This window comes from Lepisosteus platostomus, chromosome 16, assembly GCF_059453375.1.
Source record: "Lepisosteus platostomus isolate fLepPlt1 chromosome 16, fLepPlt1.hap1, whole genome shotgun sequence".
NCBI classification, from domain to species: domain Eukaryota; kingdom Metazoa; phylum Chordata; class Actinopteri; order Semionotiformes; family Lepisosteidae; genus Lepisosteus; species Lepisosteus platostomus.
The window spans coordinates 5957736-5977204 of record NC_142626.1 but is presented as its reverse complement, the minus strand read 5'-3'; the positions used below and the strand labels follow the sequence as shown (position 1 = coordinate 5977204).

Sequence of the window (19469 nt, the reverse complement as noted above, 5' to 3'; positions counted from 1 at the left end):
GTGAGCGGTCTTCTGGCTAGGTGCTCTGTGGAGTAGATGTATTCACCTCATACTTAAGCACACTTTTTGTTTTTCATTGTTAAAACCCACAATTATCTTTACTATTTTAAACTATTTATTCTACACTACATAACATTGTCTAAACCAAACCTATATGCAGTTTGGAAGAGAAAAGCTTGCAGCTCAAAACTCAAACACTCCAGCTACAGGTATCATTCCAACTTCTTTGACTGATACAGCTGTAGTATGAATGGTGGCTGAATTTCCAGAACAGGAAAGCCTCAGAAAAGGATTGTCTTTTCTGCTGACTTTTGAGGTTTATCGTGGCTCTGAGTCACAACCTTGACTGCACTAAATTGGCTGTAAATGTGCAGGGCCAGCAAATTCTCAAACTGGAGCCAATGACATTGTGGACAGTGTCTCAGATCTGAAGGTGGCTCAGACTCAACTGCTGTCAAGACCAAGCTGACAGAGCTAGAGAACTGTAATAGGAGACAAAATCTACAGATTGTGAGCTTGTCTGAGTTAATCGTGGGGTCTCATGTTACTGTTTCTTCTCTGCATTTTTCTTTTGTTTTTGGAGCTGCTGGGGAAAGATGCAATTAAGCTTCCGGCTCTTCTGCGAACAGCCTAGGGCTTTGCCTTGTCATCATGTGCTTTCCTCAGTATGAAGTGAAGGAATTGGTGCTGCAGTCAGTGAGGATTTATGCAAGTTTCAAAACCTCTGTGTGTTCTTTTTTCTCTAATAGTGAAAAATAAATGAATGTAACAAATGAGTTCGAAAAGAGCAAACATGAATACTGTCAATGATGGGAGTAAAAAACAGTTCTACCAGTTATTTGGAGACAGTAAGGGATTCAAAGATCCCCTTTAACAGAAATTACAATTGAGGTTAAGTCCATATTTGCTTTTAAATACTAATCATACCACTGTATAATATATTTCAAAATTAAAATCTAAAAGAAAAAAGTGGTGTTAATAAAACAATAAACATTTAAAACTAGTGGTGTTATGCAATAATTTCCCTCCTTCCCCTTCTTCCCCACTTTGATGATGAGGACACGTAGACCCCTTCAGAGTGAGAAGTGTGGAAAAGTGAGGAGGGAAACAACAGATGAAACATAAAAAAGTGAGATTTGAAATCGTGAGAGTTTCAGTGATACAGGTCAAGCTATAGTACGAGTTATACTTTTCTTGATCATCATGCTCTTAAGCACTCTTATACATTTACAGATTTACAGTTCAAACCTGAAGAGCAGTGCTTTTCACTGTAGCAACACAAACATGTTTTAACTTAAACTTAATTTAATCAACAAATGTGATTTTTTTTAACAGAAGATATTTACCTATTTCACATTGACGTATGATTACCATTCTAAACACACACCAGTAATGAAGTAAATAACAGTGAGATAAATAAGAGTGGTGCCTGATGGAGTAATAATGTGCTGTGTAAAATATCAAAAGTTAAATTGCAGAGTGTATGTGCTGTCTCAGAAACTCCAGGTAAGTGCTGTTACAGAACCTAGTAGTCCTTGTCTTGTCTTAATAGACCTAAACCGTCTACCAGAGGGGAGAGAAGTAGACAGAGGTTGGGCTGGATGGGAAAGGTCAATGAGGATCTTTAGAGCTTTGCGTTTCAGTCCACAGAGGGAAGGGGGTGTCCTACAAATTTGGAAGTGATACACATTACTGTCTCTAGTGGTTTTCTTGTCCTGGGCAGAAGTATTGCCAAACCAGTTATGGAGAAGGACAAAACACTCTCAATGACATCTATTGAAAAGAGTTATTGCTTCCTGCAACACTTCAAATTACTTTAACTGTCTCAGGAAGAACAGCCTCTAGTGAGATGGCTTGGCAAGCAAGCAAACTGGCTTGGGTCCAGGTGCATTCTAGACAGGAAATTGGCTATAAGTCACTCAAAAACTTTCAAAATAACAGAAATCAAGACTATTGATCTGTAGTCATTGAGGCAGTTCAAAGTGGGTTTCTTAGGTACTAGTACTATAGTAGCTATATTAAAGCAGTGTGGTATTGTAACCTGCTGAAGGGATAAATTGAAAATAGCTGTAAAGATAGGAGAAAGATGAGTGGCACAAGATTTCAGATATAGCTGTAGATTTTGGTTGTAGCTGTTGTGTATGTGGAACCGTGCTCCTGAATGATAAAGGGTGGCTGGAGGGGCTGCACTGGCTCTGTAGGGCAGTCTGATGCAGGTTCTTTTGTACATTGAACCTGCAGTAGAATTTATTCAACTTGTTGGGGAGAAAGAGATCAGCTGAAGCAGTTTGTTTCACCTTGTAGTCTGAGATTAGTTGAAGGCCTGGCCAGATGCCTCAGTTTTCTTTGATTAGTTTATTTTCAAGTTTGTTCTTATATTCAGCTTTGGCCCTCTTTACTACATTTTGGAATTTGTATTTGCCAGATTAGAAACCAGCATCATCTCCCTCTTTGAAAGCTCTGTTCTTTTATTCCCACAGGGTTTTAATTTCCCTGTTGAACCAGGGCTGATTATTATTGTGCACAGTGAATGATTGGCAAGGAATGTACACACTCTCCCAGAAGAGAATATATGATGTTACTGTGTCCGTAAGCTCATTAAGATCACACCAGGCCTCCATAAACATGCTCCCGTCTGTGGTATCAAAACAATCCCTTAGCACTTTCTCAGTCTCATCTGACCACTGTTTTACACTTCCTATTGTTGGTTTACATGTGTTGGATCTGTTTATATCTTGGGATAAGATGACCATACTGTAGAATAGTGCGCAGCACCATAGCAGTGTTCCAGTGTTCTGTCCTTCCTAGTTGCAGCATCTATCTCCTGTTTTTATCTGGGGAAAACCTTCTTTGGATTCGAGTGCTTAAAATTTCCCAAAACAATGACTGGGGAATCAGGATATGAATTTTTAGCCTCAGTGATTTTCAACGCTAACTCTTGGATAGCAAAAGTCATTTGCATCTGGTGCATTATAAACACTTTAAGTAAATGATTGGCTGTCCAGTCTGAAAAAAGTAGAGAGAAACCCTGCAGATTCACCATGGAATCTGATACTACTGAACCTAACCAGGTGAAACAGAGCACAGAGCAGTTAGAGTAATCCTGTCTAAGATTGAGTTGCTTATTGATTACAGTAAATGAGCAAAGCCAGTTCATCCATCTTGTTTGCCAGAGAGTGCACATTTTACTTTCTTGATAGTGGTGAGCTGAGATTAGTGTTTCTAACTCCAGTTCATCAGACCTGCTTCTTAGTCTGGGATGGGATACAGGTGCACAAGATACCTACACTACATTGTTCAGATCAATAAAGTCACTTGATGAAAAAATCATCATTACAAGCGCAGCTGGCCCTAATAAACTCCAATTACCCAATTACCACACCACACCCCTTCCTTCACTACTTAAACCCTCTGCTCACCTTCTTCACTGCTTGGTATTAGGAATCTTTCTGCCTCTTGAGCTCTTGTTGCTGACAACCTTCAACATCTTGCACTCGTGGACCTCACCTATTGGACCCTTTCCAGCTTGTACCTTTCAATCATGCTTTCGTCTCGCCCTTCTTGGATTCATTTTCGTAACTCTCCTCTCTGGACCCGACTACGCCAGGACCTATCAACGACTCTCCTGCCTCGCCCTACTCACGCTTGTTCAACTCGGACTCCATTAGAGACCTGCACAGGGTTCGTTTTACTCGTTATAACAAGTTGTAGATTGAGATTAAGTACCCTTTCATGTAAATCCAGTAGATCCAGTCTGTCATATTTTAACACGTATATAGTAAATTCAGTTAAAAAAAACAATGACAAACAAAACACAAAGAGCAAACACTGTGTCACCATGGTTGTTATGATCTTGAACCTGCACCTGAGAAGGAACAGCCCTCAGCCAGGTAGACTCCAATTTTTAGTATCTGATTCATTTTATGTGTCATATGCAAAAGTTCAATGAGATGCTTATTTGCATGTGTGCTCCAATTTAAAGACTTCAAGGTATCATCAAAAACATAAACACAGAACAGCAGCAACAACAACAAGTTCAATAACATATAACTTAAGTCAGATAAGCAGTGCGAGAAAAAAACATCAGTGTGAGCCAGGGGTAGGGGTTGAGTTCAATAATCTGACAGCTTGTGGGAAGAAACTGTCTCTGGGTCTGGACATTCGTGCCTTCTTGCTCCTATAATGCTTATCAGAGGGAAGGGGAGAGAAAATGAGAAACCAGGATGACTGGTATCTTTAGCGATACTTCCAGCCTTCCTGAGACAGCAAGTTGTACAGATGTCTGAAATAGAGGGGAGCTGTAATGATGTAATGACGGACTGGGCTGACCTGACTACCCCTCGTAACGCCTTCCAATCAGAGCTGCTGCCAAATCACACTGTAATATTACATGAGAGCACACTCTCAATAGCACACCTGTAAAATGTGATAAGGACAGTTGAAGAGTTACCAACTTTTTCAACTGTCTGAGGAAATAAAGGTGCTATAGTACCTTCTTTGTAGCTTCAGTTACATGCTGGGACCATGTTACTTCTTTAGTAATGAAGGTACCCAGGAACATGAAGCTGCTAACAATCTCTGCAGCCACCCACTGATCATAGGGGTCTGATCCCCACCCTGCTTTCTAAAATCAATGACCAGCTCTTTGGTTTTGCCTACATTGAAGGAGAGATTATTGTCAATGCACCACTCCACCAGTTTCCTGACCTCATCCCTGTAGGCTATCTCATCATTACCGGTGATTCAGCCAATGATGGTGGTGTCATCAGCATATTTGTAGATACAGTTGGAGCTGTGTCTGGCCACACAATTGTGGGTAAACAAGGAAAACAACAGGAGTCTAAGCACACAACCCTTAGGGGCAGCTACTGTATATTGATGGTCAGCGTGGAAGAAAGTTTTCCATCTATCCTCACAGTCTGTAGTCTGCCAGTCAGGAAATCCATAACCCACCTGCATAGAAAGGTGTTGATGCCCAGGTCATTCAGCTTCCTGACTAGTCTGGAAGGAACTATTGTGTTAAATTAGGAGCTGTAATCAATGAATAGCATTCTGATGTACAGTATGTGTCTTTATCATCCAAATGAGCCATAGCAGTGTGAAGGGCCAGGGAAATAGTGTCGTCAGTGGACCTGTTATGCCAATATGCAAACTGGAGGGGCTTTAAGCACTCAGGTACCATTGTGTTAATGTGCCTCATGACCAGCCATTCAAAGCATTTCATTACGGTAAGTAATATCTGACTAAATAATGCCCAGCTACTGCCACTCCTCAATTACTTAAGGAACATCTAAAGATGAGAACTGAATTTGACTTACTCAGCAGCCAAGAAGTAAAGTCTCTTGATGAAATCTCTTTCACATTCTCTCAACATGGTGACTTTTGGGAAATGTCTGGCCTACCGCTTGCAGCAGTGAAGGGCACAATAACTATTTTTTGGATTTTGGGCTGACAATAGTTCCGTCACCACAGATCTCAGTTATATTAATGAGCGAGTTAAACACTATTACTCTAATATATTCACCCCAGAATCCACTGGGGATATCTACTAGCTGAATGCATGTTCCCCTAATTACTACCAATTTAAAAAGCAGTCTTGACAAGCCTATCTCAGTGTCTGAGGTGATAGAGGTGATTAAGCCAATACAATCTGGGAAGCCCTATGGGCCTTCTCCATCTGCACCCTCACTGTCAGGTGAAAAGGCCTACACGAACTGATCATCAGCTCAGGGTATTTTAGCTGGTTGTGTTCCAATGTGGTGTTCAATGTGAAGTGGTGCCTGTTTTCCTGTGATCTAGCCTTGCTTCTTTAAAACCATGACTCTTGTTCAGACTGACCGTTGGTGTCCAGGTCTGACAGTGCTGGACTCTGCTGCCCTGTCCTGTGGGCGACAGCAACACCAGGTCATCAGCATAGAGCAGGAATTTCAAATACATGTTGTTCAGTGTGAGGCCAGGGGCTGCAGACTGTTCCAGCACCTCTGCCAGAAGATATAGATATTGAGCAGTGTTGGGCTCAGGCTACAGCCCTGTCTCCCTCCACAACCCTGAGTGAAGAATTCTGTTCTTTTGTTTTGATTTTCTCTCTGCACACATGTTCTACAAGTACACTGCCATTATTACATCACTGACTTTAGCTTTTATACCACAGTGAAGACATTTTGTAAAATTGAATTAATAAAGCAGATAAATATTTTAATTTTGTTTTTTGGTGGACATGTTTGTTTATAAGTGTTCGCAGGGTGTAAATGTTATCATGTGTGAGGCAGTTTAGTAGGGTGCTGGGCTGACTCTTACTCAGTACACTGTGTGATTGTTAAAGGAAGGCCATTATTTGGGCTTCCATGATAATGCAGAATAGCTTTCCTATGTTACTGTTCACACAGGTGCCCTGGTAGTTCTAAGGGACAAGTCTGTCTCCAAATGTATAGATGTAGGTGATCAATCCTTGACTCCAGACCTCAGGGAAACACCTGACTCTCAGTACAAGGTTGAAGAGTTTGAGCAGGATCTGCTGCAATTCTGAGCTGCTGTGTCTCAGCATCTCGGATCTTGCTGTTGGCTCAATCTTGTCCACAGACATTTCATGGTCTGAGGACCTGGAGTTTGACTAGCAGGTCATGCTCTGTGATCAGGGTGTCTGAGGGGTTTTAGTTGTCTTTAATAGCCATTTCAAGTGTTATTAGTTTTTCTTCTATGTCAATCAATCAATCAAAGTTTATTTATCAAATGCACAACAATACAGCATGCAGCAGTAATTGCTGGCAATGAAATGTCTTTTCTGCTTGCTTACCAGAAGGAAATAAAAATAAAAAGCACAAAATTAAAAGTTACAGAATAATAGTGCAATAAAAATTGAATTAAAAAAACTAAATATAAATAGAACTGCTACATGTCCATTGTGTATGCAATACATTATGTCCAAATAGTGTAATATGCAGTGTGCCAAATACAATGAAAACTGCATGTCCATGTAACCTGAATTTTTAACAAGGACCATTAGGGTGGTTACTTAAGAGATCTAGCAGAGTAGTTATTCTGTATGTTTGGTATCTCACAACCAGTGATGAGCTGTGCTGACCTCACCACCCTCTGCAGTACTTTGTGATCCCAAGCAGAGCAGCTCTGATACCACGCAGTGATGCAGCAAGTCAGGATGCTCTCAATAATGCACCAGTAGAAGGTGGTCTGGATATGTGATGGCATGCCAAACGTCTTTAGCCAACAGAGAAATAATAAGCACTGCCATGCTGTTTTGACCACGATGTTGGTGTGGTGAGACCAGGTTAAGTCCTCTGTGATATTAACTCCCAGGAATTAAAACTGCTGACCCTCTCCACTGCAGTTCCATTGATATAAATAGGTGTGTGACCTCCTTGATGTTTCCTATAGTCCACAATCATCTCCTTAGTCTTACTGATGTTCAGAGAGAGGTTGTTACCATGCTGCCAGGGTTTCAACCTCCTCCCTGTATGCAGACTCCTCACCATCTGTGATCGGGCCATTGTATCGGCTTGATGACAAGCTTTGAGGGCACTATCTTTCGGATGAGACCTAAAACCGAGGTCCTGACTCTCTGTTGTCATTAAAAATCCCAGGGTGTTTCTCGAAAAGAGTAGGGGTGTAACCCCGGTGTCCTGGCCAAATTTCCCATGCCTCCTAATAATACCCCTCTATGAATTGGCTACATTACTTTGTTCTTCCCCCCCCCCACCCCTCCGACAGCAGGTGGAGCGACGCGCCGGTTGGAGTATTCTCGGTCGCATTTAATAGCAACATCGGCTCAAAGATTTGGTTCAAACCACCAAATGGAGACGGGCGTGCTGACAAGCGGACCCTGCTGATGCGGGATTAATGCTAGGAGAGATGGTTTTTCTGAGGTCATATCAGGATTTTTTATATCTATCCATGTCACCAGAATTGAAAGCAGCTGTCCTAGGTTTAAGCTTAGCGCATATTTCGCCATTTACCCACGGTTTCTGATTTGGATATGTGCGAACAGGAATCTTGGGAACCACATCTTCAGTGCATTTGTTGAGGCTAAACCACATAAACACTGAAAATAGGGAATGAGAAAAGGTTTTGAAAACATCAGAAAAGACAATCGTTTCACCCTAGACTAAAATAAACATAAATATATTAAAATAATATACATTATATGTTAATCTAAACATATAGCAAGTTATAGAAAAACATAGAAATGGGGAAAATTCATTTTATTATAAGGCATATGGTGATCTGAATTGATGACACTGCTATTCAGAAACAGTAGTCAGGTCTGAGTAGCATAAATATGGCCAAGTTCACCAGAGTTGGTTTAGGGTTAGGGTTAAATGTAATTTTCAGCTAAGAAATTTGTTTTTAACCAAGTGTCCAGAAGATATGTTTTCTAAAACCAATTGAATCAGGTAAAAGGAAACTGTTTAGCTTTGGCTCATCAGATTTGTGAAGGAAAGTGCACATGTATTTGTGAATACTGCTAAATGAATGGATGAAAAAACACACATTTTCCATTTTATGTTATAATAGTTTTAACAGAACAGGAAAATTTCCACTGTCTGTAAAACTCTTTTTAGTACAGAACTCGGATGCCGGTGTTTCAGTGGCCCACACACTTAGTAATACCATTCCAGGTCTTCACAATACAATATGTAGAATATTTTAGATTTGTTCCATTTGTCTCAATTTTTTATTTTTATTTTTTCTTCAAGCTAGAAGACACATACTGTAGGGAAAGGTCTATAAACATTTTCAGACTTTTCAAGGTCCAGAACTTAAAATATTGATCTTTGAAGACAGAAAAAAATCTATTTTTTGTTTTTTGTGTTTTGTCCTGGATATTTCTGTCTGGTGAGTGGAAACAGTAAAATAAATATCCAGAAATATCTAACAGTAATAACAGTAAAATAAATATCCAATAAAAGAAATATGATTTCATACACATAATGCTCAAGAAGGTAGCTTCAATTTAAGCTCTATTGTAGGCCTCTAGTGTCTATATGTCCAGAGATATTGCAAAATTTTTGAGGGGATATCATTCCAGACAGAAATTGCCTCTAGATGTCTGTGTCAACTGGCCATACTTTAAAGTTAAGGGGTGAGGCTTGCTATCATCACAGACAGAAAGAGCGTTGTTGATCTTGGTGCTGAAATTGCTCCTCAGGGAATTCAAACAGTCTGAACACAGAGCCTGACTCGAGTCCTGCTGCAAGTGAGAGAACTCAGACTGTCCCAGGATATAGTTCTCTTACTGCCTACAGCAGATTATTGCATAGAATATCAGAATATACAACAGAATATTATATACTCTGTGGACAATTAAGTCCAACTGTATCAATGTTAACTGAATTTAAGTGAAACTCAAAGCTGGTTTGTGAATCACAAGATTTCCCCTTTGGCAGACAAAGTCTCAGGCAGAATTCTGGTTTGTATGGATTTGTTCTCTCTTGGCTGCTGTCTTGTACTAAAATTTAGTTTCCTAAATTGGACAAGGTGGAAGCAATTACATGGTCAATCTTTCACCCAGGCTTAGATTGAGAGACCAGGTCAAAGAAAATGAGTCATTATAACAACTTTTAAATCTAGTAATCACTGCTGGAGATTGGTTGTGAAAATAGCCTGATGTACTCTGTTACTTTTTGGAGATGCGCCATTGAGCCTCTTCTATATCGGCTGCGCTGGGTCAACAAGAGGCTGTCCATCCCAAGCTGCCCTGATCTTACTATCCGAGACCCGGAGTATACTGATGACATCATGGTCATGGCTGGGGGAGAGCAGGATGTCAGGGCTCTGTGAAAAAGTAGAGAGGAGGAGACACCTAGTCTGTCCTGGACTCCACTGTTTCTAATTCAGGGTCATGAGTGAGCCAGAGCCTATCCTAGCAAGCAGTGGGCCCAACACAGGTCCCTGTACTGGTTATCAGTCCATCAGGGGTTTGACAGAGGAAACAAGTGAGAATACAGAGAGAACATACAGACTCCACACATATATTTATCCAGGTCCGGATTGTGATACAACCATGTTAACCACTGCTCCACTGTATCTCCCCTCTTAAACAGCCCATCAGCCACAGTAATAGAATGGAGACAGAACTGGGTCATTTATTATTCTTCACCAGCAGACTGGTCTAAGCCAGTATCACCCAGCTACACTACTTGATAGACATGGACCTGGGCTGCTGGCAATGTGTGGACTGGATGAGAGCTACATTGGAACTGTATTGCCCATGATGTACAGGCAGATATTCATGTCAGTTTCAGGCTGCACTACATCTCGGGGGATGCTGTTAATGTAGGGTCACCCCTCTGATGTGTCTCTTGAAAAGCATAACAGTGAACTCAAATAATAAACCATATATACAGTAACTAAGGATGTGATTGACTGCATCAACTGTAAAAGACTCACTTTTAAAAACCAGGATCAAGTGCAACTGAAATTACTGCAAAAAGAGCTTAAACTAAAACTCAGGAATGCAAAGAATCAACACAAGGAGACAATGGAGAGGGACTTTGAAACAATGAACTCCAGGAGGCTGTGGCAAACTATGAAAACAGTCACAAACATGAATTCTTCAAAGAAGAGCATCCATACAATGAAAGAGCTGGCTAAAGCAAATGATCTGACTGACTTATCTGAGGTTTGAGACACAGGACATCTCTGTTGCAGGTGATAGTATATTAGATACTATTACAGCAGACAGTAGTGCTGGTAGGCTTGTAATAAGTTCACAGATGACCACACAATCTTTCAAGCACACATGTGCAAAAAAGGCACCAGGCCCCGATGGCATCTCTGCCTCTCTTTTAAAAAATTGCGCAGAGGAACTATCACAAGCAGGGTGCCCTGTCTTTCAGAAGTCTGCTGACTCTCACTCTGTTCCAGCGCTGTGGAAAAAAGCAATAATCGTGCCAATACCCAAACAGCCCTGTCCCTCAGAAAATAATGACTACAGGCCGCTAGCACTGACGTCTGTTGTTATGAAATGCTTTGAGAGGATTATGGTATCCACGCTGTGCTCAGAAGTGAACACTGTACTGGATCCATATCAGTTTGCATATAAACACTGTCTTTGTGATCAAGCAGGCGTGATGATTACAGTTCAGCATGTAAAAGCCATTCGCAGGCTCCATCAACCCCAGTGCCTATGCGCAGACGCTGTTTATGGACTTCAGCTCTGCATTCAATACTCTGCATCCCCATCTATTGATAAGCAAGTTGAAGCAAATTTCCATTAACTATAACATTATAAGATGATACCTTTCATTTTTAACAAATCATACACTGTATGTCAGGGTTAACAAAATTCTTTCGGAGTCACGATCTATCAGCATAGGTGCCCCTCAGGGCTGTGTGAGCTCTCCAGTTCTGTTCACACTTTATTCAAATGATTGTACAAGCAGTAGTCAAAGCAACTTCATTCTCAAATTTTCAGATGATACAGCTGTGCTTGGCTCTATGGAAGCAGCTCATTTGTATAGGTCAGAAATCCAAAGGTTTGTGCAATGGTATGACAACAATAGCCTAATTCTGAATGTTAAAAAAACAAAATAAATAGTTTTTGATCCCAGAGTAGTTGGTGATCACTCAGATGCAGTAATCCATCTGAGTGAACTTATCACTCAGATTGATTCATATAAGTACTTAGGTGTAAGCATAGACAGTAACCTGTGCTGGACTACTCATATGGAGATTGTTTGCTCCAAAGTTCAGCAGCACTTATTTCCTGCGAAGACTAAGAGTGTTTGGGGTTCGACAGGAAGTAATGCTGCTCTTTTACCATGCTGTAATCAAGAGCATTATTAGATATGGTATAACAGTGTGGTTTGGTAATCTATCAGTTCATTTTAAATCGCAAATCACCCGCCTCATCCAAACAGCTTTGAAAGTCATGGGAGTGAAACAGCATCCCTCCCTGCAGACAATCTTTGAAAAATCCATAATCAAACAGGCAGAAAAAAATATATCAGATCCTTCCCATATCCTCAATTCTGAATATGAACTCTTCCTTCTAGCAAATGTTTTAGGGTTCCCAAATGTAAGTCAAACATATACAAAAATTCCTATAGTCTCGTACTTTAGAGGAACGGTCTCTGGCCACAGCTGAGGGGAAAGCTCTGTACAGGCTGTGCACTGATCTCATATGTTGTCTCTCCCTGACACTCACTGGAAACTGGAGTGGGGACAGAGCCTGCCTGGGAAAGCCTCTACAGATTTCTCTCTGTGACACAGCGGATGCAAATCAATGCGCTAACACTGATCAACACTAGAGGGCCCCAAACACCAGCAATTACATCCCTCTAACTTTCATTACATGTATGCTCCACTACAAACACATTAACACCAAAAACAAACACAGAACAGCGGTAGCAACAACAAGTTAAATAACATACATCTTAGAAAATAAATCGGTGTGAGCCAGTGGTAGGGGTAGCGTTCAGTAATCTGACAGTTTGTGGGAAGAAACTGTCTCTGAATCTGGACGTACTTGCCTTTATGCTCCTATAACACTTACCAGAGGGAAGGGGGAGAAAAGTGAGAAACCAGGATGACTGGTATCCTTAGCGATACTTCCAGCCTTCCTGAGAGCAAAACTGTTTCAAAATGTTCACATCTGCACACCAAGAGTTGAGTATCATTAGACATACACTACCAGCCGAACCAGAGCGATCCATGTGATACAGTAGGTGAAGAATCTGTCAAGCTGAACGGCTGAGTCAGGTGTATTGGGGGTCAGCCAGGTCTCGGCGAGACAGAGAATACAACAATCCTTCTGATGGCTTAACTCGTCCATCATGCTCTCCACGGACTGCACGTTGGCCAGGAGGACACTCAGGAGTGGGGTCCGGTAGCCGCGGCGCTTCACTCTCGCTTGAAGTCCTCCCCGCTCCGCGTCCTTCGCGTTCGCCTGCTCTGCTCTGAGTCAGCTGGGGGGTCCGTTCGCAGAGGCACCCAAGATAGGAAATATCTGTGTTTAAATCAGTGATTCTCAATCCAGTGTCCACAAGCACTTGTCGGTCATAAATAATTGCTGAAAAGATACACTGGATACAAAAAGCCCACAATACGAAACAGATGAAGACATAAAGATGAGGAGCAACACGTAGCCACTCTCCGGCGCCATGTTGATTGATTATATCAGCCAGTGATGTACTGTATCTAATTGAGCCTGCCTAGACTAAATGCTCATGTGACTGACTAAATCGTTCGTCATAGAACAGCGCCGAACATTCCATAACTTTTCTCTCTCTCTAGCTAGAGAACACTTTATGTTAGTCTCTCCACAAAGCGATATCGCTCACTCTTAAAATATTTAAAAGAATACCTCACCCACATCTTGATTCCACACCGGCACTCTGTCTCCTTCATAGATATAGGACAGTAAGCCAGTGGACCCCGCAATCCCAAAAACCCTGCATTGTCCCACCTCACTAAAAAAGCTGACAGCCCACAGCGGGGAGTCTTGTGCACTACCATTGTTGTCAAGTAGTTTGTGTCGGTTTTAGATACAGCAGAGTCTGTCTGTCCCTTCTGTAGCTCTGTGTGAATTTATGTAGTTTTAATATGTATTTTTTGTTGTTTAGTAAAGTTTGTGAATATAATGTTAATGTCAATATGTTTAGGTGAAATGCAAGTTCACTTTATTGGCCATACTGTATACAATTTCTTGAATTAGGAATTTGTCTTTTCGCATACCCCAACTTGCTCTCCATGAGACACACAGACAGGGAGAGAAGCTTGGGGTCAGAGCGCACGGTCAGCAATTTATAGTACACACCTGGAGCAGCTGGGTTTAAGGGCCTTCCTCAGGGGCCCAACAGAGTAGGATTCCTCTGCTGGCCACTGAATATGAACTGGCAACCTTCCAGCCACCAGCACAGAGCCACTGCACTGCCCTATATATTGTAATTCAACCAGGTTAAATAAACATATACTGTATTCATTGAACTGGAGGGTGCATGTCCTGAGAGAAAAAAAAGCACTGTGGAGAGATCCGGAGTATACAGATCGGCTAGTGTGCGCGGAGGGGTGAGTTTAAATTTCTTTAACAACTGGAGGAAAAGAGGAGAGATTACTGGGAAAAGAGAGAAACAGAAGGGACTGGATTGGGATTGGAAAAATGTCTGGAGACGATGTGCAAGGCATCCACATTCATTCTCAAAGAAAACACTCAGGATCTGCGGAGCGTAGTGAAGAGGCAGTAAGTTTCTCGATCATCAGAGGCTCCGAGTAAACCTGAAGATTTACAGCTGAGAGCAGTGGACATAGGATACACATTATTCTCACCAGACCGTTTGATTTATTGTAGTCAGGACTCAAATCTATTGTACTGTTTTATCGCGGACAAACCTGTCCAAAACTTTACTTTTACTATCCATTATTAAAACACATTTTTTAAAAAAAACTTCGTGAAATTACTAAATTTGAGGAATATATCATCTTGTCTCTTAACCAGCGCACCAAGTATTTTTTTGGTTTAAGATACTCCGTACATTCCTTTATAGTGAATGTTGTTATTTTTAGTTTCTCTAACGGTTATTTATAACAATGTTGTTGTGTTTGAGAAATTTCACAATGCAGCGTGGTCTGTATGTGTTTTTCAATTTGAAATGACAGAAAGTAAGGAGGATATTTGCTCATTGGGCACACAAGCCTTGTGAAGTCATCTTGTGATCACCGGTAGAATTACGGTTGAAATTCCTGAAAAGTCTTATATAGTCACAAATTGATGGCTGTTTCATGTGGAAATGAAAAGCTTCATTTTTTGTGCAATTGACTGAAGTGGGACACAACATCGGTCACATTAAGAACCTAGGATATCCCATGTATTATATTCTGTATGAATTTAATGTTATACCTCTGGTTATAGTTACACTTCTGTGCTGAGAAACAGGCACACTTTCACTGGTACAGTATATCACTTGGTCCCTCCTAACTCCCATGTTGAGTCTCTTGATCCACCTCTTCTCTAATCTTAGTCTGGCCTTCAGCAGCCCTGGTGTTGTGTTCAGGGTGAGTTATAATAATAATAATAATTGCTTACGCTTATATAGCGCTTTTCTGGACACTCCACTCAAAGCACTTTACAGGTAATGGGGACTCCCCTCCACCACCACCAGTGTGCAGCATCCACCTGGATGATGCGACAGCAGCCATAGTGTGCCAGAACGCTCACCCCACATCAGCTATCAGTGGGGAGGAGAGCACAGTAATGTAGCCAATTCATAGAGGGGGATTATTAGGAGGCCATGATTGGTAAGGGGCAATGGGAAATTTGGCCAGGACACCAGGGTTACACCCCTACTCTTTTCGAGAAGCGCTCTGGGATTCTTAATGACCACAGAGAGTCAGGACCTCGGTTTTGCGTCTCATCCGAAGGACAGCACCTGTTTACAGTATAGTGTCCCCATCACTATACTGGGGCATTAGGACCCACATGGACTGCAGGGTGAGCACCCCCTGCTGGCCCCACTAACACCACTTCCAGCAGCAGCCTCAGCTTTCCCAGGAGTCTCCCCTCCAGGTACTGACCAGGCTCACACCTGCTTAGCTTCAGTGGGTTGCCAGTTGTGAGTTGCAGGGTGATATGGCTACTGAGTTATGTCAATAAGAAGAGAATTGTACCCAGTGCACTTTCTGCTGGGCCAGGCCCAACTCCTTTTCTACAGGAGCAGGATAAACACAGTCTCAGGTGGAGGGTCTGTAGAGGTGGAGAGTGTTTGATGGGTTGGTGAAGAGCAGGATCTCTCTTGAATTCCTCTAGTAAAACTGCAGAGATTCTTGTTTGAAGGTATCGGTGTGTTTTGGCTTTAATCCCAATTGAAGCTCAAAAGCTTTCATTGCCACCGAAGTCTGTAGTCGTTGAGGCGAGAAATTTTTGAAGAGGTATTATAGGAACAGGTATTATAGTGGATATTTTAAAACTGTGAGGGTCTTCCATGCTGATGTAGTGAAATATTATAAATGTTGGTAAACACAGGAGCCAGTTGATCAGCAGAATAGTTGAGGGCTGCAGCTGACAAATTGTCTGGGCCTGTCGCTTTCCTTTTATTTAGTTTTTTGAAGATTGCCCTTAGTTCGGCAGTGTGGATGGAGAAAGAAAAAGGACGAAAATGAAAGTAATGAGGAGGCCAAATCAAAAATTCTCAGAGTGACTGTGTCATTTGAAAGGGGCAGCAGGTTGAGCTGTTTAGCAGCTTTTTCTCCACACATAATATGTGTTATGTCACGTCCCTGGAGAACTCACCGCCCTTAATCAACTCCTTCACATTCCAATGCAGTTTCCAATTAACTAATCAGACACACCTATGTACCATAGTACGTGGCTGCGTATTTGACACATAAACTTATTTCATTCAATTAGAAAATGAAGAAATAATTGTATTTATGAGAAATCTAATTCCTTATTCTTTTAAACAGTGAGATTTCAGCTGCAAAAGATAGCAACAGAGACAGCACTAGCACTGCTTGCCATAGAAGTTCAGGAAAGGGTGAATTAAGCCATAATGCAATAATTCGGTGATCAGTAATAACAGTTTAGAATGTGCATAGATTAATGTAAACATGCTGGAAACATCACAATTAAAGAGCTCTGTAGGAAAAGAAACATAGATAGAGAAGATAGATAGAGATAAAGATAGAGAAAACCCAAGCTTTTTAAGGCTGAAACTAAAATTCAGTCTAACAAATTAAGCTTTTTAAGGCTGAAACTAAAATTCAGTCTAACAAATTAAGGCAAATTAAAATTTAGGATATAAAAATTTTGGGGGATGTAAATAAATACAAAAATGCACATGAGCAAAATGGAGCAGGTGTTACTTTAAAATAAGTAACACTTATGCAGAAGAGGGATGCAGGGACACTTGCAAAGCTTAGATATACAGTACAAGAAATCACAGAAAGCTGTGTTTTACAAAAGAACGTCTGAACCTGAAACAGATTTGGCAGAGAGTGAGGCGCTTGAATAATCAGGTGCATTTCTGGCAGGGTGAGAATGAAGGTTTGATGGGATAAAGAGTCAGAAAATTAACTAACATGAAAAACAGTAATTTTATCAGAAAGCCTTAAAGTATATGAGTTAGTAGCAAACATGGTTTCATGGAAGACTTCTTAAATAGTTGAACATTCATTAAAGCAAGTCTGTTTTTGTTTGCCACACATAAAAGACATTTTTCAAAGAAAGTAATTTAGCCTGTCAGTGGAACCACTAAATAAAGACATAAAAATAGAAATCCTATACAATGTAGCAGAATGAATTTAGGACTCAGCAGCTGTCAAGTTAAGATCAGTGTAAATTTTGTCCCTGTGTTGGTGTAAGATGGTAACAGTGAAAACAGGTATTTAGAAATGACTCACTTTGAGAAGGAGATTATAATTATAAATCTAACAGGATAGGGAAAGCACAGAAAATATGTACAGTGTGATTGATCAGATCATTATGCAAAGCCATTTAGCAAAGATGGTGTGAGAAGAGTGACAAACCAGTATAGTTTTGATCTTTTTTTTCTGAACCAGGGAAAATCTGATCATGTTTCTGTAAACTGTAAACTTTATTTTATATAGCACATATCCAAGCATCTCAAAACAATACAGCAGGTGTAAAAACAGTTATGAAGACCACGAGTTACAAAGTAAATACATATAAGAAAGACAAGCAGTTAGAAGTGCTACCGAAGTTAGAAAATGAAGCAGATACAGACACTAAAAGGTTTTGAGGTTAGATTTAAATGCACTCAGGGTAGGTGACTCTGATATCACTAGGGATACAAATCCAGAGCTCTGGGGTGCAGCTAGAGAAGGCCCTGTCACCCACAGATTGTATATGTTCTTGAGGAAAGCTAGAAGTCCAGAGTCAGAGGGACAAAGGTTGCAGATAAGCCAGATAGGTATTGAATGAGGAGGAGGGTTTTGAAGTTGACTCGAAACCTGATAGGAAGCCAGTGCAAGGACTTGAAGACAGGTGTAATGTGATTGCTTGTTTGCGACCTGGTCAAGATTCTGGTTGTCAAATTCTGAACATATTGGAGATTGCTTGGTGTGGATTTAATTACCCCCAGTGAACAAGATGTACAGTCATCAATTCTAGAAAAAGAAGCCCTTTTAGTTTCTCTAGTTCCCTTTAAAAGAAACTAAATAAGTGTGATGCTCCATAATGCATCTTTTTTTAATGCTATACATGGCCGGTATTTACATATGATGTTTGTGATTTAAACAAATTAATACAAGCAGTTTTTGAGGATTTAAGTTAGTCTGACTTATTGCAGGGTCCAAAGCATTAGGAGTTATTTGCAGGCTAGTAACAGCGTGTCTGAAGAGCTCTTGCAAAAAAAAAAAACAACATATGCAAAATAACAGCATACAGGTATATTAGAAATAAATGCAAGGTATATGGATATTCAAGGTATGGTTAGAATATGAGATGCCAGGTTGCAGACACTGAAGTAGAAGGATGGAAATGTTGAAAAAGAAGCAAGGGAGGATGTATGGACAAAAGATCTACTAGCGGTAGAGTTAAGAAAGTATGAGGAGCTTTGAACAGTGAGGAAGAAATAAATGAACAACACAGAAGCTGGAATGTGGACCTGAAACTTCCTGTAGTAACAGTATAGTTGAAATGAAGAATGAAGAGTAGTTGAGACAGGGATGAAAATTACAATGGGATTTTCAGTTTCTCAAAGTAGTAGAAAAGGTTTAATCTAGAATAACTGAAAGTGTTATCTGCAGGCTGCAAAAAATGGCAGGTGCAGTAAAATTAGACAAAGATTGTTTGCTACCATGTAGTAGATAAACAGACACAGGTTAAAAGTAAGTTCTCATGGAGCATGTTAAGACTAGAGATGTACAGGTAGGTAGGAAAAAGATAATTTGGGGAAAGTTGAGGAATACACTGATAACAAGGACACTTCCTAAGAAGGTTAGGCGTGCTTTTGACAAATGGACAGGAGATGTTACAGACTGCAGGGGAAGGTGATAAAGTTAACAGACTCACTGAATATCCACTGTTGAATGTTTACATAGATACTGAAATGAGGATTGTATTTTACATTTTGTGAAATTGCTAGCGTTCAACTGTGTTTTGGATACACATAAATTGAAAGAATGGGCAAACATAACTGATGCTGAGCCAGCATCTGAAGATATTTATATTTAGGGGCAATTTGTTGATTTGTTGTCCGACTGGTTATGGATACTGATGTGCCAGAGAGGTGGAAAAGCTGTTTTTGTTAAACCAGCCCTATAAAATAATTTATCCTCAGTGAGATCCTGCCATCTCATAGTGGGTTTAATCACTGTGTATAGTTACACAATTCCTTTAGTTCCATCTATTTTCTAATCTTTTTATCCAGTACAGGGGAGCTGGAGCCTATCCCAGCAAGCAACGGACGCAAAGCAGAATACACCCAGAATACATCACAGGGCAGACAAACAGACAGAAACACACACTCAGACACTCACATGAGTGAGTGTGGCTT

General features: G+C 40.7%; 1 protein-coding gene across 4 annotated transcripts in view; it reads left to right on the top strand.

The window, feature by feature from the left end:
• Nucleotides 1-19469, top strand: part of LOC148646745 (NACHT, LRR and PYD domains-containing protein 3-like) — a 2700574-nt gene that overhangs the window by 1182845 nt on the left and 1498260 nt on the right. The window lies entirely within an intron of this gene.